Below are 26,463 nucleotides of genomic sequence, written 5' to 3'. Positions count from 1 at the left end.
CAGAAGTGAACAGCCTGGAGTGACAACCTCATGTAACACAAAAGACCAGCAATCATCTATAGGTTCACACCTATAAAGTACAGCTACAAGGTGAATCCTTCAGAAACCCTCGACTGTGGAACAGCTCTGCAGTGAGCCAGGACATGAACCTTGGTCGGAGGGTGTAACAGTAAGTTGTCCAACAGCTTTCTAGTCAAAGAAGTGAGATCACCGAGAGAACTTTAAGCCTAAGTGCTCACTAAACATAGAGAACACCAACGCTTCCATTCACTACACAGCACAAAGAGACAGCTATGTAGTCTGCTAAAAAGCAAGAGTTTAAAGGTACAACTTCAGGGCCAGAAGGCTCACTTGCTTGCCCTAAGTTTCACAACCAGAATTTGATCCCCTGGAGCCAGATAGTAGGAGACCCAAGTCTTTCAACTTGTTCTCTAACTTACATACCCACACCCACATGCATACAAAATAAAATGAAGAAAATTAAATAAGCTATATGATTCCACAACTCTTTCATGGGAGAAACAGAGAAAGAAGATAATCTAGCTGTGTGAATTCCAAACTCTCCTGTAAAACAGTCGTTACTCCAAGATCGCAGTGGAAAGTGTGAAAGACTCTGAGTTAGACAATTTCAACTTGGGATGTGTCCTCCCTGAATCCATAGCAGTGTGTGTGTGTGTGTGTGTGTGTAAGACAATCATTGTAACTGATTCTTGTCAAAAGCTCCCAGAATCAGACTATGACACATTAAGCTGGGACAATCCTATGTTCCTCCTCATACACATTATCCTAAAAAATTCCTCTTTAGTTCTCTGCAATCAAACTCTTTCCAAAAATAAATAAATAAACAGAAAACAAAAGCCTGGATGCTAAAGCAGAGAACACCTGGGTGCTAGGATACGTGACACGAATGCTCAGCAGATTCTCAGCCCACCTCAGCGTCAGTCGTCTGAAGGCTTCCCTCCCTCAGAACTCCCTCTTCTGCAGTTGCCACTTTCCCTAAACCACAGGCCTTCCTGACTTGCAGCAGGGCCAGGCCAGATTACGGTTATGCGGTAGATCTGTCAGGCAAGTTTTGACAGGGCCTCAAAATAGACCCTGGACAGCATCCAGGGAAACTGCCACTCATGAGCTCCAGCTTCACCACACTTGAGCCTCTCTGTCTCATTTCAAAAGGACAAAGGCTCCTGAACGTCCCCCTGGCCATGAGTCACCTACAGAAAACTTCACATTAAATTCTAAACCTCCCTTATTCTGCTTACTAACTCTTTGCAGAATAAAGTCTAAATCTATATACCTACTTCCTGCTTTGACAAAGGACTCCACCACCAGTGCTCTGGATTGCAAAAGGGTTTCTGGCTCTCAGGTTCTATCATTCACTCTCCTTAAAGTAGGATATGGATGGTAAAGAAGAAACTCCAGGTCACTTCGTTCTCTTCTGACTGATGTCAGTTAACTTTAGCAGGGCAAAAATGAAAGCTAGATACAAGTTGTTTCTTATTATTTTTGTTGATGGTGGTGGTTTCGTTTGTTTTTGTTTGTTTTTTGTTTGTTTGTTTTTGTATGTAACCGTAATAGGCCTAGAAGTGGCTATATGGACTAGGCTGGCCCTGAATTCACCGAGATCTGCCTTTGCCTCCCAAGTGCTGAATTAAAGGTGTGTGCCACCACACCCAGCTATATAAGTTTTTAATTAACAGAAAATTTAAACTCTGAAACAAACCTACAAGCTACGGCCATTTTACCAAATGTCAGTGGTTTACGTTTGTCAGCCCCAGTCTTCAGCTACAGTATTCTGACATTTACCAATGTAACAATCTAACACTGCAAAATGTCTTAAATTAACTTATAAAACACATTTGCAATTTGACTTGAGACACGGCCTCACCACATGCTGTATAGACCACAGTAGCCTCACACTCTGTCCCCTGGCTTAACCCCCCCAGGTGTTGACAACAGGCAGTGACATGGAGTCACCTAGTTAACAATACTTTTTAAAAGGAAGTGATGGGTAAAGAACATAAAGTTTTTTAATTCTTCCTCCTCCTGTGCCTGAGAAAACATTATCTTCTACTATAAAATAAAGTCTAATATAAAACAAATTTTTCATGTTCATAACCTAAGTGCCAACTTCACAGTCATACATCCAAAACTGTGCTCCACAGATGGAGTACACTATAAATGCTCAAGCACTTGCTTAAAAGTCTTTCTCATAGCACTGTATACAAAAGACGAGTAATGACCTAATGTTTACTAACATGGAACTAGTAAAACTTTGGAAAATGAATAAATCCGGTCTTTTTTAAATGAGACTGGAGTGGATGATAATACAGAAACATATCTCAGATGCATCGCGGGTAAAAGACACCTGTAAACACATGCAACTGCACATGCAGCTGAGAGCAGGAGGAGGGAAATACATGAAAACCATTAACTATGGTGGCCTGGCCCGGGGAGTAGGGTTATGGGAAAGTAAGAAGCTTGTGCAGAAAGGAAAGGGCTTTTCCTCGTATGACCGTTGCTTTTACGTGTTTTACCAATCTTTGAAAGTGGCACAAACACCACTGAGCCCACAGCATCAGCTCTCTGTCTATAGATGTCATTTCTTCCCAAGTGTCCCAAGTGTCTATTTACCTATTTCTTTTCCAACCCCTAGACTAAAAGAACACCATACCCAGATATTGAGCCTCAGTGACTGCCCAAGAACTAGCACTCTCACAGGATAAGCCCAGCTTTACAATGTATAAGTTTAGCCTAGTGTGTAACTGCTGTAAGTCTAGACTAACGTACCGCTGACCAGAAAGTGTGAAAGGTTAAAGTGCAATGCCAAGCACTCATTTCCCAGGAGAGTCTTGTCTTCTATTAGCTTTAAAGGGAAAGAATGGGGAAAGGGACAAAGATATTTTACTCATAAGGTAAACGCTGCTCAGTTCCTTTGCTGCTGAAGTTTTAAAAGCTGGGCTTTGAATAGGGGTCAGAGTCTAGTCTGAATTGGCAAACATAAGGGCTAAGGAAGTATGGCTTCCCAGGTAAGGATCACTTCCACCGCTCAGACTCTCCAGACGGAAAGCAACTACCTAAGAGGAAAAGCTGCCAAGAGAATTGTTTAGTCGGTACAACAGACAGCACCCCTTGGGTAAGGACAGAAGAATCTTCCTGCCTTTTAGCTGATCTGCAACAGAGCTCCCACCACACCATAAGGACAACCATCCCACCCACCATCGTGTCACCAAACCTGTCCCTTTTCATACAAGGAGCAGGGTAAGATTCACAAAGATCTTTGCAAGAAATCACTTTCTGGCCTAAGTTAACAACAACAACAACAACAACAAAATTGGTTTTGTGTTGCCAAATATGCTTTCTATCTCTTTTCCCTTCATTCTGAAGACGTTTAAATCCTAACCTAAGAAGATTTCCCTTACGTATTTATGCGTCAAGACTATCTCCAATGAAGGTTTTCACAGGGGATTTTCCAAAAGGGAATCTCTGTTAACAAGGAACAGAATCATCATCCTATCAGCTGGACAGAAATAAAAAGCAACATTAGAGAACACTCTGAATTTAAGTATCGATATCCAAAGGGAGAAAGATGCCAAAAATTTAGTCAAAGAATCAAAGGGATGTCTGTCTTAAGTTAACACCAATACATTTGGTATTGCCTTCCAATTAGTCAATAGGACTTCTAACTGTCAATCAAGGTAAAATAATCAGGACTCTACAAAGAAAAAAACAAAACAAAACTGGAAAGCAAGGTTGTCCCTATAAAGAACTGTGGGATCCAAAGTTTTTTGGCATCTCATTTTGAAAGACTAAAATGATCAAATGACATTGCAGCACTAAAAAGTTACTTCAAGTTTGAAATTAGTCAGTTCTAAAAATACACCAAAACTTCAACACAATTCCTTCCAGAACAGAAGTTAGTATCGTCTCATTCAGCATCTTTAAGGATAGGATGGCAAAGTGCTGCAGCTTCCCACTCAAAAAGCTATTTTATATAGTACACAGTACTATTTCCTACCTCAGTGGCGGTAGGAATGTCCTTCCCAATGACATTTATTTGGCTTCTAAATCCCTTCATTTGTCTTCCCACATCTGGTAAAAAAAAAAAAAGGGGGGGGGGGACTTAAAAATCACAGCAGTCCAACAAAGGATGACAAAACAAAACATTGTACAAATTTTAACGTTTGATTTCCACGCCATAGTGCATGACAATCACCACCCAGCAACAAACAGAACCAAACATTATACATCACTTGCTATAAAAAAAAAAAAAAAAGTACAATTATCTAATTAAACGGGCAGAAAGGATCTGGCTTTCCTCTATTTCAATGGGAAGATCCCGATCTACAAGTCAGAGTGTGACCTCACTTCCGACGTGAATCACACTTTCCGAAGTTCTTACTCGGCATGAGTGTATTAAATACGAGGTCATCGGCTCTCTGTAGTTGTTAAGCAGAGCATGATGTTGGTTAATCGGGGCTAACTCTGCAAGACATTGAAGCTACGGTAAACTTGGCCAACTAACTCTTCCTGCAACACACATTCTTCAGCAATTGCAGCTTTTCACACCTACTGGGGAGAAAAAGTCCAACACTGATTAAGAATGTATCTGTCCGAGACCCTGACTGCACCTCTTCTCGCTGCGATAACACAACACGAATAGCAGTCACTGTTATCCTTACAGAGTTTTCAGTCAATCAAGCTACTGTAGAAAAACTGTGGCAAAAATGCTGAGTCACTAAATGGGAAAAGCAAAAGGGGCCACAAATACTGAAAGTTTGGGATACCCTGTAGCCACGTTTCTACGTTATATTTGTATGTCTCGAGGTGGGGAACATAATACACAAAGCAAACGCTTGAACTTTTCTCCTCTGGGTTCTCTTATGTCCCCTGCTTCCTGCTGGATATCCACAGCAAAGGGAAACCAGGCCTGACTGGAGCTATGAAACTCCACAATGTGGGTGTAAATAACGCCCGCTGTTAGTCAAGCATTAACCCTGACCGTCCTACCCTGAGCCTGGTAAGCCCGCGCGCTCCAGTTCGTTCAGATCAAGAAGGAAGCAGGAGAGGGGGTAATCTCACTCAAAAAGCTACGCCCTCCACCAGTCTGACACCGTTCCCGGGGCGGCCCCTCCCGGGACAGACTTGAGGACAGAGTCTGCGGGAGTGTGGCGCCGGGAGCAACGGGAGCTGGAGCACCCAGCTGTCCCAAGTGATGCCCGGTCCAAGGGGCGTAACCCCTTCTTCCCCAGCGGGGGGCGGGCGAAGCGGGAGCAGGGGACCCGCCAGGCGACCCCAGCCCGGAGCCGCCTCAGGGCAGCGCCTGGAGACAGCCGGGCCCGCCGCCTGCCCTTACCTGCGTGTGGCGCGGGATGAGGCTGCGGCGCCGCCCGGAAGGGCCGGAGCGGCCGCCCGGGAGCCGGGAGAGGAGAGCGCCGGCCACACTCTGCCCCCCGCACGGTCCACCCCGCGGGCCGCAGGGAGGCAAAAAGAAGGGCTCCTCGCGCCGCGGCCGGTCGTGTAGTCACACTGAGCGCGCCCTTCGCCCCGCGGCCGACACAGCGAACGAGACCCGGGATGAGCCGCAGCCCGAGCGGCGGCTGCAGCTGCGGCGGTGGCGGGGCAGAGGGGCGGGGCCACCGGCCGGCGACCCGCTCACCCGGAAGTACTTGTGGCAGGCGGCGGGGTAGCGGACGCGCGCGGCTCCGAGGCTACTGGCTGGACCGCGGAGCGCGGGGCTCGCGGGTGACGGGAAGGGAGATACGCTCGACACGCACTGGCTCAAGCCGGGCCTGGTCCCGAGCGTTGGTATCCGAGCGTTTCGTAACCGTACTTAGCCAGGTGGCCTCAAAGCGGTCTGGTGGGAGGTTTTGGGTGAGTGAGGCACCTGGCGCGCAGTCTGTGGGAAAGGATGTGGAGGGGAGGGTGGGTGTGGCTGAACGAAATGAAAATACCTGTTTTTAAAGAGATTTCCAGCTGAGGCTGTAGCGCAGGTAATAAATAGGGTGCTTACTTAGCATATCTGTAACCTTGGGTGCCATTCCCAGCATAAAATCAGGTATGATGCTGTACACCTGTTGTCCCAGGTACCCTGGAACCTGTGGCAGGGCGAAGGAGTTTGAATTATCACAGTGAGACCTGTACACACACACACAAACACACAGACCCAAATCGTAGGCATGTTCTTCAATCCCAAAGTATCTGGGGAAGCCCCTCACGTTCAAAGTTCCAGGCACCGGAAGCACCGATCATGCTCTCTCGGGGAAACTTGCCTTCTAATTGAGTAGATGAACTTGATCAGATAAACAAGGTAATGACAGATTGTCGTGAACTCAGCGGCAAGCAATGATGAGAACATTTTGAGGGTGAGGCCTCTGGCTGGAGAAGATGGTGAGAGAAGACCTCTGGCAGGAAGTGATAGCCGAGCAGGTATCTGGGGGAAAGGGCACAAAATGGTCTTAGGCACGACCTCCCATCTGCAAAAACTGCAGATTTCAGAAGCCCACGAATAAGCCCACGGATGACATGTTTGGATTTTGTCTGATGGCTTCTAAAAGGACTTTCGGAGCTGCCCGTACCCACTGAGATATCAAAGGTTTGATTAACTTTTCATGTTCACGGGGCTGCCACTGTGGGATCAATCCTGGAGGTTCAGCACACAGGGAAAAGTGTGCTGAGAGAAACTGTGTGTGTCTGTCTGTCTGTCTACAATTGGCTCGCAGACAGCAACTTTGGGTGGTATTTCCCTGGAGCCATGCTCCTTGGTTTTTTAAAGACATTATTAACTCTCAAGCAGACCTGGAATTTACCAGGTGGGCAAAGCTAGCAGCCACTCCAATGGTGGGGTCATAGGCAAGTGCCACCACACCTAGCTCTCTTTCACTGTAAAAATAGGCGTTAACGCTGGTGTTGTGAAGCAGCTTTAGAAGTTCGCTGTTACTTCTCCTTCATATTTTGCCTACTTGGCAACAGAAAACAAAAATGACTCCTCTTGTTGAAAGAGTCTGTAATAAACGATTCGAAAGAATGTTGTAGACTGACACTCTTTGTCACAGCGAGGAGTCCCTGACTCAGGCTATAACCCTGAATTACGTGGTAGGCAGTCATTCTCGGCACATTAAGTCTCTCTTTCTGCCAAAAATATCTGTTCCCAGATCTTTATGGAATATTCTGACATGTGAATGCCCCAGGTCTGTGTGGGCTGGCTGCTCCGCAGATATATTAATAGATGAAGGAAAATTTTGCAAATGTTTATACTTTTTGGAAAGTGTGATGGCTGGATCCATACATATTTATTCTTTCCACAGCAAATCTTTCATAGTTTTCTTAGATAATGCCAAGAAATAAAATGTTTCCTTTTTTAATAACAAATATTCATTGCTGTTTTTACTTGCCTGCATCAGATATTGTATTTTTTATTTCAACTACCAGAATCTGTGAAAGTGGATATATTTTTAACATGAATGTCTCTGATATTAATGACAATAATGTGTTTTTCATGTTTCTCTTGCTTTTCATATTTTTAGATGGAACTATCTTGGCAAAAGCTGGACAATGTTCCTTTATTTGAAACACATATCTGGAAACATCATTAGTTCAGACATTAAAAATAAACTACTAGGAGTTGTGTGAGCAAGCCAGTCAAAATTTCAGCATGGCTGGCAAAGGGGCTCCTGAGGCACCAGCCATAGTTCGGGAGCTATGGACAGTTGAGAGCTGCTGAAGAAATGAAAGTCACTTTCTTTGTGGATGTGGTGGAACCCCAGTGGGTGGCCTCACACCCATGTACATGGGGGCCAACAACAACTAGACTCAGGGGCTGGACAGATGGGTCAGTGGTTAGGGACACACTGCTCTTTCCAAGGACCCAAGTTTGACTCCCAGCACCCACCCACGTTGAGTGCCTCACAACCCTGTAACTCCAGCTCCAGGGAAATCTTCCACTTCTGTCCTCGTGGGTACCTGTGTCACATGTATACAATTCACACGGACATATACACATATATACATAACTAAAAATAATAAAAAAAAAAAAACCAAGTGTGATGGTGCACACCTTTAATTCCAGCACTTAGACGGCAGAGGCAGGTGGATTTCTGAGTTCGAGGCCAGGCTGGTCTACAGAGTGAGTTTCAGGACAGCCAGGGCTACACAGAGAAACCCTGTCTTGAAAAACAAAAAACACAAAAAAAAAAAATAAAAAAATCTTAAAAATAATAATTGGTCAAGACTATCAATAATTTTAAAAGAGGACATGAAGTTGAGAGAAAAATGGATTTTAAGGTCTCCAGGGGAAGGTAGAGGGAGGTAGTGGGTGGGGGTTGGTAAGATCACAATACATTATATACATGTATGAAATTTTCAAATAATGAAAAGATTTTTTTTTTTAGGTCCCAGATATAGCTGTCTCTTGTGAGAGTATGCCGGGGCCTAGCAAACACAGAAGTGGATGCTCACAGTCAGCTATTGGATGGATCACAGGGCTCCCAATGGAGGAGCTAGAGAAAGTATCCAAAGAGCTAAAGGGATCTGCAACCCTATAGGTGGAACAACAATATGAACTAACCAGTAGCTCTTGACTCTAGCTGCATAGGTATCAAAAGATGGCCTAGTCGGCCATCACTGGAAAGAGAGGCCCATTGGACACACAAACTTTATATGCCCCAGTACAGGGGAAAACCAGGGCCAAAAAAATGGGAATGGGGGGGGGAGGGTATGGGGGACTTTTGGGATAGCATTGGAAATGTAATTGAGGAAAATACGTAATAAAAAATATTAAAAAACAAAAAGATTTTTTTTAATGAGCTGTTTGGACTAGGGAGATGGTTCAAAAACTAAAGCACTTGCTGTGGCATGAAGACCGGAATTTGTGTGCCCAGGATCCACATAAGTGGCAGGCAAGTGCGGCGTTCATTTGTAATCCTAGTGTTAGAAAGCAGAGGCAGGATCTCTGGAGCGAGCCGGCCAACCAGCCAAGTCCTGTCCACGAACTTCGAGTGCAACTGAAAGACCCTCTCAGCGAGTACAGTGGTGAGCACCCACACATACATGAATACAATAGACATTACTCAACATACACAAGAAAAAACATGGGCTGCCACATTGTAAGTCTAATTCTTGTTTTGGGGGTTTTTGTGAGGGAGTGCGGGGCTGAGTGACTTGCCCAATGTTCCTCACTGGTATCATCTTACCTACCCATAGTGCATCTTTAAATCTAGATATTTGGGGTTTTTGTTTTCTATCAAAAAGGTACCACTTCACAGTAATTAATTTCTGCTACATTTGACTTGGCTCTTTTCCTTTCTTAAATAAGCAGATGTCAGTAAGAAGTTTGCCATGGTGCTAATGTCAACATTTCTTTCTTCAGGATTCCGCCAGCGCCAGTTGTGGCTGTATTAGTTACTTATCAATAACTGTGATAAACACCACGACCAAGGCTGCAGAGGAAAGGAAGGTTTTGTTTGGCCGTATGGTTCTGGAGCCACAAGATCCCATCATCATCCCAGGGAAGTGTCAGGCAGAGCAGCTGGAGCAGCAAGCTCACATCTTGAACCACAGGCATGAAGCAGAGAGAACAACCTACAAATGGCATTAGTCTTTAAACTTTGAAAGCCCAGCCCAGAGGCATTCTTCCTCTAGCCAGACCATACCTCCTTTTTTTTTTTTAAGACCATACTTGCTCTTTAATCTGCAGTGCTGATTACAACGGAATTTATAATCAATGGAGGGTTTCACGGACTCGCAACACCTTCTCTGCTCCCATTTCTTTTATTAGATGTTTATTTACATTTCAAATGTTATCCCCTTTCCTAGTTTCCTCTCCGAAAATCCCCTATACCCTTCCCCCCCTGCTCCCCAACCCACCCACTCCCGCTTCCTGGCCCTGGCATTCCCCCATACTGGGCCATAGAATCTTCACAAGACCAAGGGCCTCTCCTCCCATTGATGGCCGACTAGGCCATCCTCTGCTACATATGCAGCTAGAGACATGAGCTCTGGGGGTACTGGTTAGTTCATAATGTTGTTCATCCTATAGGGCTGCAGACCCCTTCAGCTCCTTGGGTACTTTCTCTAGCTCCTTCATTGGGGACCCCATGTTCCATCCAATAGATGACTGTGAGCATCTACTCCTGTGTTTGCCAGGCACTGGCATAGCCTCACCAGACCATACCTTCTAAGCATACCTAAACATCACCACCAAACGGCGACCATATACTCAAATACATAAGTCTACATGTCGCATTCCCCTTCAGACCACCACACCAACTTACTCCGGAGTCTATCACTTGAAGAGCTGAGGCAAGATTGCTGAAAGTTAGGCCAGCCTGGACTAAAAAGGAGTGAGTCTGAAAATAAATCAATTTTGCCAGACAACAAAGTTGGAAATTATTCATTTGTGAGATAATTTTTTACTTCTGCTTATACTGTTTCAAGTCCTTCTCCCCAGTAAACTCGTCTAGAAGCCTGTGTGTGTATTTTAATACATCTGACTACAAATATTTTTAGAGGTTAGTGTTGAATTAAACAGAGAGGCTTCATTTAGCTGAAGTTAAAATTAAACTCTGCTTGGTTAGTTTTTGTCAACTTGGTGCAAGCTGCCTTACTTACTTTCCCACTGCTGTGACAAACGCCCAGGACCAAATCAACTTCTAGAAGAAAGCATCTAATGGGATTACAGTTTCTGAGGGTGAGTCCATGACCTGAAACAGCTGAGAACTCACATCAGATCCATAAGCAGGAGGCAGATAGCTAGCTGGAAATAACATGGGCTTTGGAAATCTCAAAGCCAACCCACAGTTAACACATCTGCCCCAACAGGCCCACATCTCCTGATTCTTCCCAAACACTTCTACCAGCAGCAGCAGTCCAATCATTCAAATATATGTAAACTTGGGGGCCATTCTTATTCAAATCACCACATAAATTCAGACACATCTGAGAATTGGGAATATTAAGAAAATGCCTCCATCAGAATTTCAATAGGCAAATCTGTGGAACGTTTTCTTGGTGAATGATTTGGATAGGAGAGTCGGCTCACTGTGGATGGCCACTCCTGGGCAGGTGGTCTCGGGCTGTATAAGAAAGCAGGCTGAGCAAGTCATAAGAAACAAGCAACACCCTCATGGCTTCTGCTTCAGGTCCTGCCTCCAGGTTCCTGCCTTGAGAGCCTGCCTGGACATAACTCAGTGATGGACTGTTTCCTAGAAGTGTAAGATGAAATAAACTTCTTCCTCCCCAAGATGCTTTGTGTTGTAGTCTTTATTACAGCAATTTATTACAACAATAAACACAAAACTAGGACAAGCCCTAACTATCAAAATGAAAATGCCATCACCTTTTGATGAAGAATCTCACTCTTGAGTAATTCTGGCTCTGTACAGATTCTTCCAGAAGGGGCAGCTCACTGTCAGTCCTAAGAATAAACGAGGAAGTGTAAAGTACTTTCCTTAGTCTCAAAAGTGAGGAAAGGCTGATAAGGAGCCGTTTCGTTATCAATTTCATGTGGGTGCCTAACTGCAAAAGAAATGGCCCTTTCTGCACGTCTACTTATAAATAAGCAATAAAACTTCATGTCATGACTTATCTATCACACTGTAACCCATCATATACCAAGCACAGAGGCAATAGAAACATGGCCATAAAATAGGATCTCTGCCCTAAAGAGGCTAAAATACCACCATTTCTGTTTAATACACATTTAGATGTTATTTTTTTTTTGCATCTTTTACCTACCTGTATGTATGTACACCTCAGGTATTCTTGGTACCCTCAGAGGTCAGATTTCTTGAAACTGGAGTTACAGATGGTTGTGAGCTAACTACCCTGTGGGTGGCAGAAAACTGACCCTGGTTCCAGCCCCTAAATACACTTCAAAGTGACTGTGATGTTCTTACTATGTTCCTGAATAGGAAGTGGCTATTCTGGGAAGGAGGAAAGATGGGGAGTTTGGGGAAGGGAGGCGGGTGCGTTTTCAGTGAGACTTGCTGTCCTATAATCAACCTTACAAAGCAACTTTACAGCCCAGCAGGTATTAATAGGTGTGGCGCCGTCACTATGGCAAAAAAATATGTGGTTCCTTACCTAATACAGAGTGTCAGGGCTTAACAGTACCTAAGAGGCCAGGTGTAAAGTACACACTTATAATTGCAGCACTTTAACTTAGGAGACTAAGGAAAGAGGGTTATGAGCATGAGGCCAGCCTCAAGATCCTGTTTCAAAAAAAGTGGGAAGGGATCAGGAGTTTGCAAGATGGCTCAGAGGGCACCTTACACGCCTCATCACCTGAGTTTGTTGCCTAGAACCCACATGCTCTGACCTCTGCTCTCATGTTCGGCATGCTGACGCCCACACGCACATCATATACACACACAATAATGAACGGACTTTTTTTTTCCAAGTGACTGTGTTCATCTTGTACAAAGCAGAAGGGAGGCTTTGGGAGACAGGCAACTGGATGTCCTGAGAGAGTTGGCTGGAGAAGCAAAGAAGAAAGTAGTTAGGGTGGAAGAATTCTTCTCCAAGTCAGTAAGTCAGTATAAGTGTGATTCTACACACCCCAAGCTCCAACAGGCAGAGTAGTGTCTGCCTTCAGGAAAACCTGGCCACAAAAGAGAGGTAGGGTAGCAAGAATTGATAAGAGCAGCTGAGAAGGAACTCAGTCGGGAAACATGGAAGGGTGACTTGGAGCAGAGAACATTCTGGAGAGAGGGAGGAATACATCAATTTGAATTACATCATCTCACTTACAGGTGATGTCCCTGGAGGAGGATCCGGTGCTTACTGGCTTAATGTGTAGGGTTCACTTAAGATGCTGTTTTCCCCATGCCAGTAAATAGTCTCTAAAGCGTTTAATGAACCATAACAGCCCATCATGGAAATGGGCCCTGAGTTATTCTGCTCGTCCCCTAAGTCTGGACCGTGTGACTTTTTCTCATACAAACGCTACTGTTGAAGAGTCTTGTCTCTGGTCACATCCACCCGGAGGACTGTTTTAGCTGATATGCTATAAATAGTCTTTGGGCAGCAAGAACAAGAGTAGGAAGACCAGTTAGGCTATCCCAGTAATTCAGATCTCAGCAGAGTTCGGAAGAGGTAGTTTCACTGTAAAGAGATTTTAAATAGAGAGACAGCAAGATTTGCTTGGAACATTGATTCCCAGTGTGAGACAGAGGGCAATAGAGAACACTTAGGGCTTGACCTTGAACAACTGAAAGGATGGCAGTTGCTATCAACCGGAAGTTTGGAAGTCAGAGAAGATCTGAAAGATATAGAGAATCAATCTTCTCAGATTTTATGCACTCCAGTTACCTGGCAGACATTTGAGCAGAAATGTCAAGTCTACAAATGCAAGTCATTAAGTCATGAAATCCCTAGGTAGGAAATACAAATTTATGCATCTACCTACATATTAGGACTACAGGCAGTACCATGAGGACTAAGTGGAAATATTCATGGTTAAGGCCTCTTATCCTTTGGTGTAGGGTGGTTGTGTTTGTAGATAGTATGAATTACTTTATATTCATTCATATCTTTTATATACGTTAATATAATTACTATCTCCAGTTCACTCGTTTTCGAAAGGGTTTATATTTTAATTTTGTTGTTTTGTTTTGTTTTGTTTGAGACAGGTCTCACTATGTATCCCTGGTTAGCTTGGAATTTTCTATGTAAACCAAAGTGGCTTCAAACTCACAGAGATCCACCTACTTCTGCCTCTTGAATGCTGGAACTAAAGGGATACAAGACTATACTCAACTATTCTTTTATGTGTGTGTATGTATATATATATATATATATATATATATATATATATATAGCCAGTGCTCCTAACTGCTGAGCCATCGCTCCAGCCCCCAACTCCTGCCCCTTTTAAATACTGGTTTTGTCTTCCCAACATTATATGTTTTTTTGAGAAAAGGTCTATTTTCTACACACCATAACTCTATATCCCTATGATACACTTACAATGTTCATAAAGTAAAATATGTAACAGGCTTTTTGTTTCTTCTTCTTCTTCTTCTTCATATATATATATATATATATACATATATATATGTATATATATATATGTATATATATATATATATATATATAGAGAGAGAGAGAGAGAGAGAGAGAGAGAGTCAACTATTGCTGTCTAGCCTGGTCTCACCGTGTAGCCCAGTGTGGCCTTGAGTCTATGATGATCACTTAATATTTAACTTAGACACATCGAAGTGCCCCGGCAAAAAAAGGGCAGAGAGAAAACTTTCAATCTATTGCAACTTGTGGTCATTTCAGGTCAGGTAAAAGAGCTGTCTGCGAGAACAAGAAAAAAATGCCGATGCTTCATCACATTTGCTTTATGCTCAGACATCCGGAGGCACCGAGAACGCTCTCAATAACTTCACTCTGGGACCAACCAACAAGAGGAAGGTTTTCCCAAGAGCCCTAGAGTCACCAAACTGGTGTGTATTGCTTTCCTGTTCCTCAGGACAGTGGTTCTCAACCTCCCGAATGCTGTGACCCCTTAATGGTTCCTCATGTTGTGGTGACCCCCAACAATAAAATCACCTCACTGTTACTTCACAACGTTTGCTACTGATATGAAACATAGTGTAAATGTCTGGTAGGCCACCCCACCCCACTGGTCGAGAACCACTCTTTAGGGACTTACTATAGCTGGGAAAGTTCTGTCTGTGAGTAGACAAATCTGGGCCGTATGTTTCACCTCTGGCTCACCCAAAAGTGCATGGAATACAAGCTAGACATGGTTTCACGGAAGGCAAGACAAGGGACTGTCACCAAGTAAGAAAAAGGTGAGGCGCTGCCTCCCAGGTAAGAAAATGGTAGTGCATGCCTTTAATCTCAGGGAGGCTGAGGCAGGCAGAATCACTGTGAGTTTGAGACCAGCCTGGTATACAAAGTTAGTTTGAGGAGACACAAAGAAACCCTGTCTGGAAAAGTCAAAAAAGGAAACAGAAAATGGTTATGAATGGTTAGAAACAATGTCTGCTATACCAGTTACTCCAAAACCTGGGCTTCTTTAAGCCTGGGGTGTGGTGGCACATTTATAATCAACCCCAGAGAGGCTGAGGAAGATGAAGTTAAACTCAAAGCTAGTCAGTCTTCAAGAAGAATATTGTGGTTTGAATAGGCACTTGAATGTGTCCCAGTTTCGTGTCCCACACTTAATCATCAGGCCGTTACAGAATCAGTTGTCACTACTTTGAATCACACAAAAAAGTAAATATTAAGGCATGACTATAAAAGTTACCTATCTGGAAGGGTCAGTATTTCAGCACTTCACTTTCCAAAACCCTCCCACCTGGCCTTGCAGGTTGCTTCTTGTCTTTCTGACTCTGCCCTATTGTCAGTTTGCAGGAAAGTATTCATTTGCCTTCCTTCGGTGCCCTGGGGACAGGGTGGCTGCTGACTGAGAGGCCTGGGAAACCACCACCGAAGCAGAAAGTGAATCAGCTGGAAGGACCTTTACCCTGTGCGGAGTCCTGGAAATGCATTTATGGGATAGCCTTCCTCTCTAGCTTCACTGTCTCCTCTCTATTCTAAGAAGTCATTTCCTCCGTGCGGTGTGTGGCCCGCTTCGTATAACACGGGTAACATTTCATTTAAAATCTTCTGCAGACACCACTAACCAGTATGCCCAGCAACAGAGGAATGGATGCAGAAAATGGGGTTCATATCCATAGTGGGATTCTTTGTGGCCATAAAGAAGAGCAAAGTTGCTTGAAGGGAAATAGTTGCAGGTGGATGGAGGTTGTAGTTACGCAGTTAAGCCAGCCCCAGAACAACAGGTATCTTATCTTTTCTCTTATTTGTGGTTCCTGGGCTTTATGTAGTTCTATGAAATCATGCATATATAAAATGAAGACAGAAGTGCAGTTATCTAGGGAGCAAAGGGCACACAAATGGGAGGGAAGGGGCATGGAAAGGGGAGAGAAAAGAGTCAGGAGACCTGCTCAGTGGCCAATAGATACCTGTGTGAGAAGTGTTCAAACTAGAGAAAAGTTCAAAATCAACGAATTTGCCGTGGAGCATGCACCACTTGGTGTGAAGAGAGATGAAGATGGCTTCCCCATCTGCTCCTGCCTTCCAAGAAGCGCTTGCCATCCATGAGAAAGATGAGCATGTTGTCAGGCCGAAGCAAACGAACGGTTTCTAGAGTCATGTCATGTGGTGCTGGGCCCGCTGTGGGGTTTGTTAGCAAGCATGCTGAAGTGAGCCTCCACTCTGTGGTCTCATTCAGAATTGTAGAAACTGGGTTTGGGCACTTAATAATGAAACCCATGGGGTGTGGCTATTCCGTTTTCAGTTACAGGAGGGATGACGGGATATCTCACTATGTGTTTGAATGTCTACTGAACAGTGTGCTCTCCATATCTCAGTCCTGTTTACTGTAACACACAGAGATCGTCGCCGAGTAAAAGACACTTGAATGCTAATCTTAATCAACAATCAACGGAGTTTCTGGAGCCTGGGCCATCAGCTGTTAATTAAGACCATGAACTGCTCTAGGAGAGGACTCCAGTTTGGCCTCTAACACCTGTGGGGGGAGGGGCTCACAACTACCCTGTAACTCCAGCTCCAGGGGATCCAACGCCCTCCTTGGTCCCCACCGGTGCTGTGCTCATATGCACAAAGATGTGCATACACTCATATACATAATTAAAAATAAAATCTTTAAGAAGTGAGGCTACCAATTATCTTAATTTTTGCTTTTTCTAAGTATTCCTGTACTCTATCTGTAGTCAGGTGGATTTGTTTGTTTCTTTACATCCCAAACACTACTCCCCCCCCTGTTCCCTCCCTCACAGAATTCCTCTCTCCCCACTTCCTTCCCCCAACCTCCTTACCCTCACCCCCTCCCCTTATCCTCTGAGAGGTTGCCCCACCCCCCCGCTCTCCCTTCCCCCACCCCTGGCACATCAAGTCTCTGCCAGGTTCAGTGCATCTTCTCCTACTGAGGCCAGACACAGCACCCATGAAGACTGAGCTGCCTGTCTGTTACATATGTGCCTGGGGCCTCTCTCCAGCTCCTGTATGCCCTTTGGTTGGTGGCTCAGACTCTGAGAGCTCCCAGGAGTCCAGGTTAGTTGACCCTGTTGGTCTTCCTGTGGGGTTCCCATCCCTTTCAGGGCCTTCGATCCTTCCCATAGCTCTTCTGTAAGAGTCCCTAACGTCTGTCTAATGTTTGACTGTGGGTATCTGCATCTGTTTCAGTCAGCTGTTGGATAGAGCCTCCCAGAGGACAATTATGCTAGGCTCCTGTCTGGAAGCACAGCAGGGTATCAGCAGTAGTGTCAGGGATCAGTGTTTACCCATGAAATGGGTTTGGAATTGGGTCGGTTGCTGGTAGACCTGTCTTTCAGTCTCTTCTCCATCCCTCCATTTCTTTTAGATGGGACAAATTTTGAGTTGAAAGTTTGTTTTGTGGGTGGGTTAGTGTCCTTATCCCTCCACCTAGGGTCCTGCCTGACTATATAGGAGGTGGCTTCTTCAGGTTCCATGTCCCCACTCTTAGGCATCTCAGCTAAGGTCACCGCACTGACTCCTGGGAGCCTCCCCTATCTCTGGCCTCTGGAACTTCCCACAGATTCTCCCCCTCCCCCTGCCTCCCTCTCCCCCTGCCTCCTGCAGTTGCAGAGGTGAATTCATTTTTAAAGAAAAATAATCCTAATTATGTTGTGGTCTGATTATCTGTGTCTGCTTAAAACTCAGAATTTGAAATCCTGTCGCCAAAGAGGTAGCATTTAGTCATGGAGACTTTGAGATGTGACTAGGTCATGGCGGGTGGCAAAGACCTAAGAGAGAGCTGTCAGCCTTCTACTCTGTGAAATCCAAGTGAGACGTGGGCCCAATCCCGACCCTACATCTGCTAGTGCATCACTGTCAACTGCCTCCAGAATGTGAGAAATAAACTTCTTTTGTTGAAAAACCACCCAGTCTTTCGTATTTTATTTCAGCAACTTGGACTCACCAAGTCCCCGAGCTTAGTGATATTGGGCTCATGTGTCTAAGTGCCCAATACTAAGGAAGGGTACCTCCCTTTTTTTCTGCAGAACCGCGGAGAAGAGAGATGCACAGTGTCTGCCACCGAGTTTAATCCAAGTCATGGCCTGCATGTCACTAAGAAAGCCATCGAAGCAATGGTGGCTGGAGCCTGGGCTGAGCCAGGCCACAGTTATTAGATCATGCTTTACTAGATAGGAGGACACCATGTACAAAGCCCGTGGGCAGCAACGAACGTTGATAAGGGCGTTGCTTCTCAAGGGCATAGCGCTGAAACATTCTGAACTCAGCAGTGGCAGGTCCCCAGCTCCTACAGCAGCTATTGTCACACAAGGCACTCAGCTATGGTTGAGATCACTCTGATTCCATAGATATGGAGGAAAGGGGAGGGAAGAGGAAAGTCTGGGTTCCCAGAGCTGGGCCCATAGAGCTTGAGGTGGCAATCAGAGACATCCTGTGAGAGACGGTGCAATCTACTTTGGAGGATTGGATTCACTCACTGCCCAGTACTTGAATTGCTTGACTGTATCCAATGAACTTAACTCTGTGATTGACAGGTGTGGCCTGACTACTCCTCACACTGCTCCTAACTCTGTGATTGACAGGTGTGACCTGAGCACTCCTCCCACTGCTCCTAACTCTGTGATTGACAGGTGTGGCCTGGCTACTCCTCACACTGCTCCCTTGTCCCTTGTGTAATCTTGGGAGGTTCTCTTCTTTCAATTAGAATAGTAAGGCCTTGTGTGCCTATCTCCAGGCCTTGTGTGAGGATCCTAAGAGATGATGCGTGGAACTATAATTTTGTGAACTATCAAATGCTATACAAATGCAAGAGATCCTCATTACTGTGGCTAAGTAACATTGAAAAGCCCCTTCTTTTAATTGCTCGTTAACAATAAATGTTCAATTAGCATATTATAAATTTAGATAGCCAAGACACAACTACCGAGAACTTTAGAATATAAGGTCATTCTGCATTCTCCTATGTGACATAGGAATCTAAGGAGTAAGAAAACCATGTCCAGAAAAACAAAAAACAAAAACAAAAAAACAGCCAGGCAGTGTGTTCCACACTTTTAATCTCAACACTTAGGAGGCAGCAGCAGGTGAATCTCTGAGTCTGAGGCCAGCCAGGTGTACAAAGTGAATTCCAGGAAAGAAGAGGAGGAGGAGGAGGAGGGGGAGGAGGAGGAGGAGGAGATGATCGTGTCCATGCAGCTAAAGAGCTAGCTCAGCTGTTAAAAGTGATTACTGTTCTCCAGGAGGACCAGTGTTTCTAGCACCCACATCAGGCAGCCAACAGCCTCTTAGAACTCCAGTTCCAAGGGATCTGACCCCTCCTGACCTTCACCAGCATCTGCAGGCAAGCAGTGCACATAAAACCCTCAAAGGCACACACATAAAAGACCAACACATCTTTAGAAACAGAAAAGCAAGAAACGTTTGTTAGGTCAATGTTTTGTGGTCATATCTTTGAATGCCAGCTCATCAGTCTAGGAGATAGTGTTCATATATTCTCCGTAAGCATTCCCCATTGTCTTAGCTCAAAATTAAAAGCCAGTGTTTCTTCTGTTCAGGAGAGTACAACAGTAGATGAGAGCAGGAGTCAGGAGTCAGCACACTTGGCCCACGGGGCAATCGGCCACTGTCTATTTTGTATGGCCTGTAACGTTAAGAATCCTTTTGACGTTTTAACTTTTTAATCAAAAGAAAAGGAGTGGGAGTGTGGCTCAGCGGTAAAGGCCTTGCCTGGCATTCATGAAGACCCTGGGTTTGGTTCCAAGCACTACAAAGAATAGAATAAAGGAAAAGATGTTCCATAACACGTGATAAATAGTAATGCAAATGTCAGTCTCCATTTTTCATCCCGGCAGTGTAACAAAAGGAAAATGGAATGCCTAAAATGGTAACTTTTTTTTTTTTAAGATTTTATTTATTATATGTAAGTACACTGTAGCTGTCTTCAGACACTCCAGAAGAGGGTGCCAGATCTCGTTACGGATGGTTGTGAGCCACCATGTGGTTGCTGGGATTTGAACTCTGGACCTTCGGAAGAGCAGTCGGGTGCTCTTACCCACTGAGCCATCTCACCAGCCCAAATGGTAACTTTTTAATTAACTTATTTATTGAGGGATTTTTAAGTAAAAGCTGTGTGTTTATCTATTTGTATCAATGTGCACTTGTGTGCATCACATGGATACAGGAGCAAAAGACACCATGATCCTGGAGACCAGAAGAGGCTGTCAGACCCCCTAGGACTGGAGTGGCAGGTGATTGTGAGCCACCCTGCTATTGCTGTGGAGCAGAACCTGGGTCCTGCAAAAGCAGTAAGTGGTGTTAACTGCTGAGCCATCTCTCCAGCACCCTGGGGTTGGTTTTGTTGAGACATGGCTTCATTATGTATTCCAGGCTGGCCTTGAATTCATGCTCCTCCTGCCTCAACTTCCTGAATAATAGGACAGCATGCAGTATTGTAGATATTTGTGTATAGGTGTCTATAGGTACATATGCACATGTATGCGTGCATGTGAAAAGCCCGAGGACAACCTTTGGTGCTGTTCCTCAGGTTTCATCCAGTTTTTGTACGGTAACTTCTCTTTCTGGCCCAGAACTCACCAGGTAGTATAAGTTGGCTGGCCAGCGAGCCTCGGGCATCCACCTGTGTCCCCTGAGCCAGCACTGGATCTCATGACACCATACTGGTCTTCTTCTCCTCCTCCTCCTCCTCCTCCTCCCCCTTCTCTTCCTCCCCCTCCTCTTTCTCCTCTTCCTCCTCTTCCTTTTCTTTTTCTTCAACATGGGATCTGGGGAATCACTCTTAGGTCTTCATTCTTACATGACAAGCATGTTACTGACTGAACTATCTCCCCAGCTTACTGGTAGCATTAAAAAAAAAAAAGCATCAATAAACATTAGATCTGGAGGGATAAATAAAATAAAATTTTTTCAGTTTCTCCAAATTACCTACACATTGGTGAACTCCGAATGAAACCCCAGAAGGGGTAGGCTTAGGGATGGAGCCCAGGATTTCAGCTGCTACTGTGAATAGTGGCTGATAAAAGCCATGACTGCCCCTTCTACCAAATTACCATGTCTCCAAATGCTTGAAAAAATGCCTCCCGACTGCGGCAGCCCCCAGCCAGTGGCTGTGAGGTGGATGTGAGGTACAGCTTTCTCTGTTTTGTTCCTCTGTGCTGGGCAGTAACTCTTGTCCAGCCACTCCCTGCAGATCTCACAGATGAACATGATGGGGCTAGGCTTGCTTGGCTGTCTCCTGCTCTAGTCCATTTCCCTTGCTCCCTCTCGACTTGCCCTTGAGAACACTCTTAATCACCTGCACCAGACTCTCTCTGCTTCTGGGAAGCTGAGCTAAGTCATAGGCTCCTTAAGAACGCCCTGTCGCAGAGCCAAAGAGCCCCGGCACGTGGAAAGCAGCATCACACTGATGACAATGTGACCAACAACTCGTGGTTTCCTTCCTGACCTGTGGTTGTTCACCTATCCCACTGGTTTTATAAAAGACCCTGGGAGCTTTCTAGTAATCGTCCTTTCTTTTTTCCTCTTTCCTTTTATTTGAGTTGGCCCAAGTCTGTATATTGTGCCTGAAAGCCATGTAACCTTAACTAATGTGATGTGTAATATAGGCCTGACCTACCAAGACTTTGGAAATGAGATTCACTGCTGTACTGGGCTAGCATCAGTTGAATCCTCACATGGTTGGCCTCCATCCCTGCAAGTGTTGCTGGGAACATCCCAGCTTCTAATCCTTGCAGAGCTGGGTTGTTAATTTGATACCCAAGGCCATATTTCCCTTCAGCCTTCCTGATTCCCAACCCCCACCCCCAAGCTCGACACCCCCACACCCCACCCTCACGCCCCACCTTGGAGGCTGGGAGAGCAACATTCCTTCTTCTGGATGTCATCCTCTTCAATCTTTCTGCTTCCAAGCCTGTAGCATCTCTGTGTGCTCTCCTCTCCCTAGAATGTGTTTTTCTTCACCATTTGGCTGTATCTGTGTGCACGCACACGTGCACGTGTGCGATCCATTTGCATACATGTCAGGAGAGCAGAAGGGCAGGTTGTGGGCAAGTCAAAAAGGAGCAGAAGGGCAGGTTGTGTTCAAAAGTCAGATCACAGGCCAGGTGGTGGTGGCGCACACCTTTAAGCTCAGCACTCAGGAGGCAGAGGCAGAGGCAGGTGGTTCGAGGCCAGTCTGGTTATCAGAACAGAATAGCCAAGGCTACACAGAGAAACCCTATTTTGGAAGTTAAAAAATAAAAAAGTCAAATCACTGGATAGTGGATCTTAGAGGAAGGGTGACATCGTTCAAGCCGGATGAACTCTTGCTCCCAGTGGTGATTCTACCACCGTCTTCTTGTTGTTTCGCCCAAGGGAAGTTCTACCACCGCCCATGTTGGGGGGCAGGATGCGCCTACAGTGAGGAACTGAGAACCGGAAAGAGCCGAGGCGGAGGAGGATTTGAGAACGCAGTGATTTCAGAGGATAGAGAGGATAGAGGTTAGTTCTCTTATGTTTAACTTGGCTACATCACCACCTGAATGTGATCAACTTCCTTGCCCTTATGTAGTTGTCCCTGGCTCCACTTAACATAGTGAGCGGCACCCAACAAACAATGAAGGATAGTTACCGTTGTTATTTCCATCAATAAGACTGTAGCATTTCAGCCCAAACAATTATTTACCAATTATTAGGTTAGGGTTAGGGCTTTTACCCACTAAACTGCAGATTCAAAGCCACAGACCAGCCCTGTATGCACATGCGGGCACAACCAAGACACTAAGGTTCAGAAGTGCCCGCAGGGCCTAGCCTACAATTACACTCTAATAAAGCTCAAACAAAGCCAGTAAACTCTACAAGTGAAGATTAGAGGCCTAAACTCCTGCCATTGTTAAGAGGGAGATGGTGGTCTGAATCGAAGAGCTAGGAAGAGGCAGGGCACTCCGGGAGTGGCAGAGCTGGCACAGGAACCTGAGGTGGCCTCCGGTCCCAATGGGATCCTTGGGAACTGGAGGCAGGTGCCATGCTTGGGGTAGCCCATGAGCTTCCCAAGGAGCTGAGGAACTGGAGCTGATCATGTGACTCCACTCATCACTCTGAGGAAGTCAGCGTGTGACTGATGACAGGCTTGTGTAATAAAGTGCTCGACACACAAGCTTGTGGGACTGACTTACATCCCCCAAACCCACATTTCTAAAAAGCCAGGCATGACAGTGTGCCCTTGTAATCTCAGCGCTGGGCAGTCAGAGACAGGACTTGCCGGCCAGCCTGCCAGCCTAGCTTACTTGGTGAATTCCAAGCCATTGAGAGACCTTGTCTCAAAAAAAGAGGGACAGGGAGTGGCACCTGATGAACCATGCCCAAAGTTGTCTCTGGCCTCTGTATTCACATGCACACACATGAACACACACACACACCCAAGCACACATACAAGCACACACAAACACAGGCGCACACACACAGGCACACATGCACACACACACAGGCACACATCTAAAAAAAGAGGTAAGTATGGTCCATGCTGCCACTGGCAACCATACTGAGGTCCATGCTGCTGCTGGCTAGCTGTTATGGGCAGCGAAACTTTTTTTGTAGAGGTATAGATGACTGCAGATTCACAGTTGAGAGGCATAGAAGGTTTCTATAACAACCTCCCCCTCTTCCCAAAACAAACAGTCAAGACCAGAAGCTATTGAAGAGAGTCCTTAAAAATTATGATTGGGACACTGAAGTGTAGCTCTTCATGCCTAATTGCTTCTGGCAGGGGCGGGGAGAGGGGACGGAGGATGGGGAGTGTGGAGAAGGAGTCAGTTAAAAAAGAAGTACAGAGAAGATGTCAGGGTGATGAAAACCTGCTGGTCCAGGAGTTAAAAATCCCAGGCTACAGAGGGTCTGCTAGGGCTTCCGGAAGTGACTGAGTCTCTCAAAGTCTGGGTTCCCCAGCCTTTAGCCTTCATGCCCCACTCCTTCACCTCTGTGGATACAGTTCACCCTTCTGGAACATTCTCACATATTTTTTTTCCTTCTTCTAGGAGCTCTTATGGTCTCTAGAACATATCATCCCTGTGGCAGATATTTCACTCCCAGTTGATAAATGTAGACACAGACTTGGGGTGTCACCACACAGCAACTCAGTCTTGTCCTAGGACACTGAGGTATGAGGTTTTAAGGAAGGTCTTGCTTTCCACCGCATTCCTGCAGGGTAGGCGAGGTAAACATTAATTTCACTACAGGAAATGGAACCACAATAAGGAGGGGTGACTTGCCCAGGATTACAGAACCAGGGAGTGGCCAGTCACCCCGCTTTTACTTCCCCTGTCTCAAATCCGGGGTGTTTTCCTTCATGTTCAGCAGTACCCTGGCTACCTGGTCACCTCCAGGCCGTGTGGCATCTGAAGGAAACTTCGGTGTTCAGGGACTAGGGAAACGCTCGCTCCAGGCACAGGAGAATTTGAGGGGAAAATCTTAGAATGTATGTAGAATCAGCCTAAGAGATAGTCTTAGCTTCCTTTCTATTGCTGACATAAACACCATGACCAAAAGCAACTGGGAGAAGAGAGGGTTTATTTGGCTGACATATCTGAGGTCACACAGTCCCTCACTGAGGGAAATCAAGGCAGGAATTCAAGACAGATATTGAAGCAGAAACCACGGAGAAATGCTCTCCGGCTGGCTTGCTCCTCCTGGCTGCCTTATCTTGCTTTTTAAATACAATTTAGGGCCACCTTCCCAGGGATGCCACCACCTAGAGTGGGCTGGTTCCTCCCAAAATCAATCATGAATCAAGAAATTGCCTCATACGCTTGCCTACAGACCAGTGAGATGGATGGATTTTCTCAACTGAGGATTATTTTTTTAAAAAAGATTTATTTATTTATTTATTATTTATTTTATGTATATGAGTACACTGTAGCTGTACAGACGGTTGAGAGCCTTCATGTGGTTGTTGGGAGTTGAATATTTTTAGGACCTCTGTTTGCTCTGGCTCAGTCCCTGACTGCTCCGACCCAAAGATTCATGTATTATTATACATAAGTACACTGTAGCTGACTTCAGACCAGAAGAGGGAGCCAGATCTCATTATAGGTGGTTGTGAGCCACCGTGTGGTTGCTGGGATTTGAACGCAGGACGTTTGGATGAGCAGTCTGTGCTCTTACCTGCTAAGCCATCTCGCCAGCCCTCCACTGAGGATTCTTAAGATAACTCTAGTTTATGTCAAGTAGACAAAAAACAAAAACAAAAACAAAAAAAACCCTAACCAACACAGAGATGTTTGCCTTCTTGAGTAAAAGAAACATAAAGGGGCTGGTGAGATGGCTCAGTGGGTAAGAGCACCCGACTGCTCTTCCGAAGGTCCAGAGTTCAAATCCCAGCAACCACATGGTGGCTCACAACCATCCGTAATGAGATCTGGCGCCCTCTTCTGGAGTGTCTGAAGACAGCTACAGTGTACTTACATATAATAAATAAATAAATCTTTAAAAAAAAAAAAAAAAAAAAAAAGAAACATAAAGATCCTTATCTGCACAGAAATGACATTCTGGTTAAATAAGGAGAGATAATGTCCATAAATGAATCGATTCTGTGTGATGATAAACGTTTTTAAAGACAGGCTCTTAAGAAGCTAAGGCTGACCTTGAAACCATGGTCTTCCTAGCTCAGCCTCCTAAGTGCTAGGAGTACAGGCATCTTGCCAGTAACGTAATTAGTAATGTAATTAAGTTATAAGAAAGTTACCAGGGAATGGGAAATGAGATTCAGAAGTGTCAGGGTTGGTGAGAAGGCTCAGAGGGGAGAGGTGTTTGTCACCAAGCTGAAAACCTGAGTCCCATCCCCGGGACCATATGGTGGAAGAAAAGAAACAACTTGAAGAGGAGATATTCAAGCACGGGCTATCTGGGCAGAAGATTCTGTGTAGAAAGGGCCAGGGCAAGCGGCTTTGAGATGAGTGTAGTAAATGGAGTGTAAATATGACCAGGGAGGCTGGTAATTTGGGGCGCTTCATGGACTGTCGCTGTGTAACAAAGTACCCCAAATCTTAATAGCTCAAAACAAAAAGTGTAACCTCTCAGCTTCTGTGGTCAGGAATGCGGCAGAGCTGACAGCCATGACATTTGTTTCTCAGATGTCACAGTCCCTTCTGTCTCCACATCTCCAGGGCTGGAATCACAGGCACACACCTCTGCACTCAGCTGAGCTGCGTGTGGACGGACTCTGGGCTTCCAAACACATCCTATGCTTACCTTGAAAGAGCTTTACCAACTGAAACTCCTCCTCCGATCCCTCCCTTTTTACTAGAAAAAAATATGCTTTTTGGTGATTTATTTATCTATTTATTTATTTTTACTTTTCAGTAGGTTTGGTGATTGTAAACCTATAAAGATTTGTGTTAGTAAACACAGCACCTATTATGACAATTAAAGATCGGAGTAAGCTTT

The 26,463-nt window shown here is 45.2% G+C and overlaps 1 protein-coding gene and 1 pseudogene across 13 annotated transcripts in view; one reads left to right on the top strand and one right to left on the bottom strand.

The window, feature by feature from the left end:
• Window positions 1-5,629, bottom strand: part of Lrrfip2 (LRR binding FLII interacting protein 2) — a 107,228-nt gene extending 101,599 nt beyond the window's left edge. For all 13 annotated transcript variants that reach the window (XM_029481644.1, XM_029481649.1, XM_029481646.1 and 10 more), the window contains exons 1-2: window positions 5,354-5,629; window positions 4,016-4,089 (exon numbers count right to left, since the gene is read on the bottom strand). The gene's annotated coding sequence lies outside the window, so the exon portion shown is untranslated. The remainder of the gene's footprint in view (window positions 1-4,015; window positions 4,090-5,353) is intronic.
• Window positions 5,630-8,819: 3,190 nt separating this feature from the next.
• Window positions 8,820-26,463, top strand: part of LOC110302447 — a 40,263-nt pseudogene continuing 22,619 nt past the window's right edge.

This window comes from Mus caroli, chromosome 9 (assembly GCF_900094665.2).
Source record: "Mus caroli chromosome 9, CAROLI_EIJ_v1.1, whole genome shotgun sequence".
Classification (NCBI taxonomy): domain Eukaryota; kingdom Metazoa; phylum Chordata; class Mammalia; order Rodentia; family Muridae; genus Mus; species Mus caroli.
The sequence above is the reverse complement of the archived record's forward strand: the minus strand, read 5'-3'. Positions and strand labels throughout refer to the sequence as shown.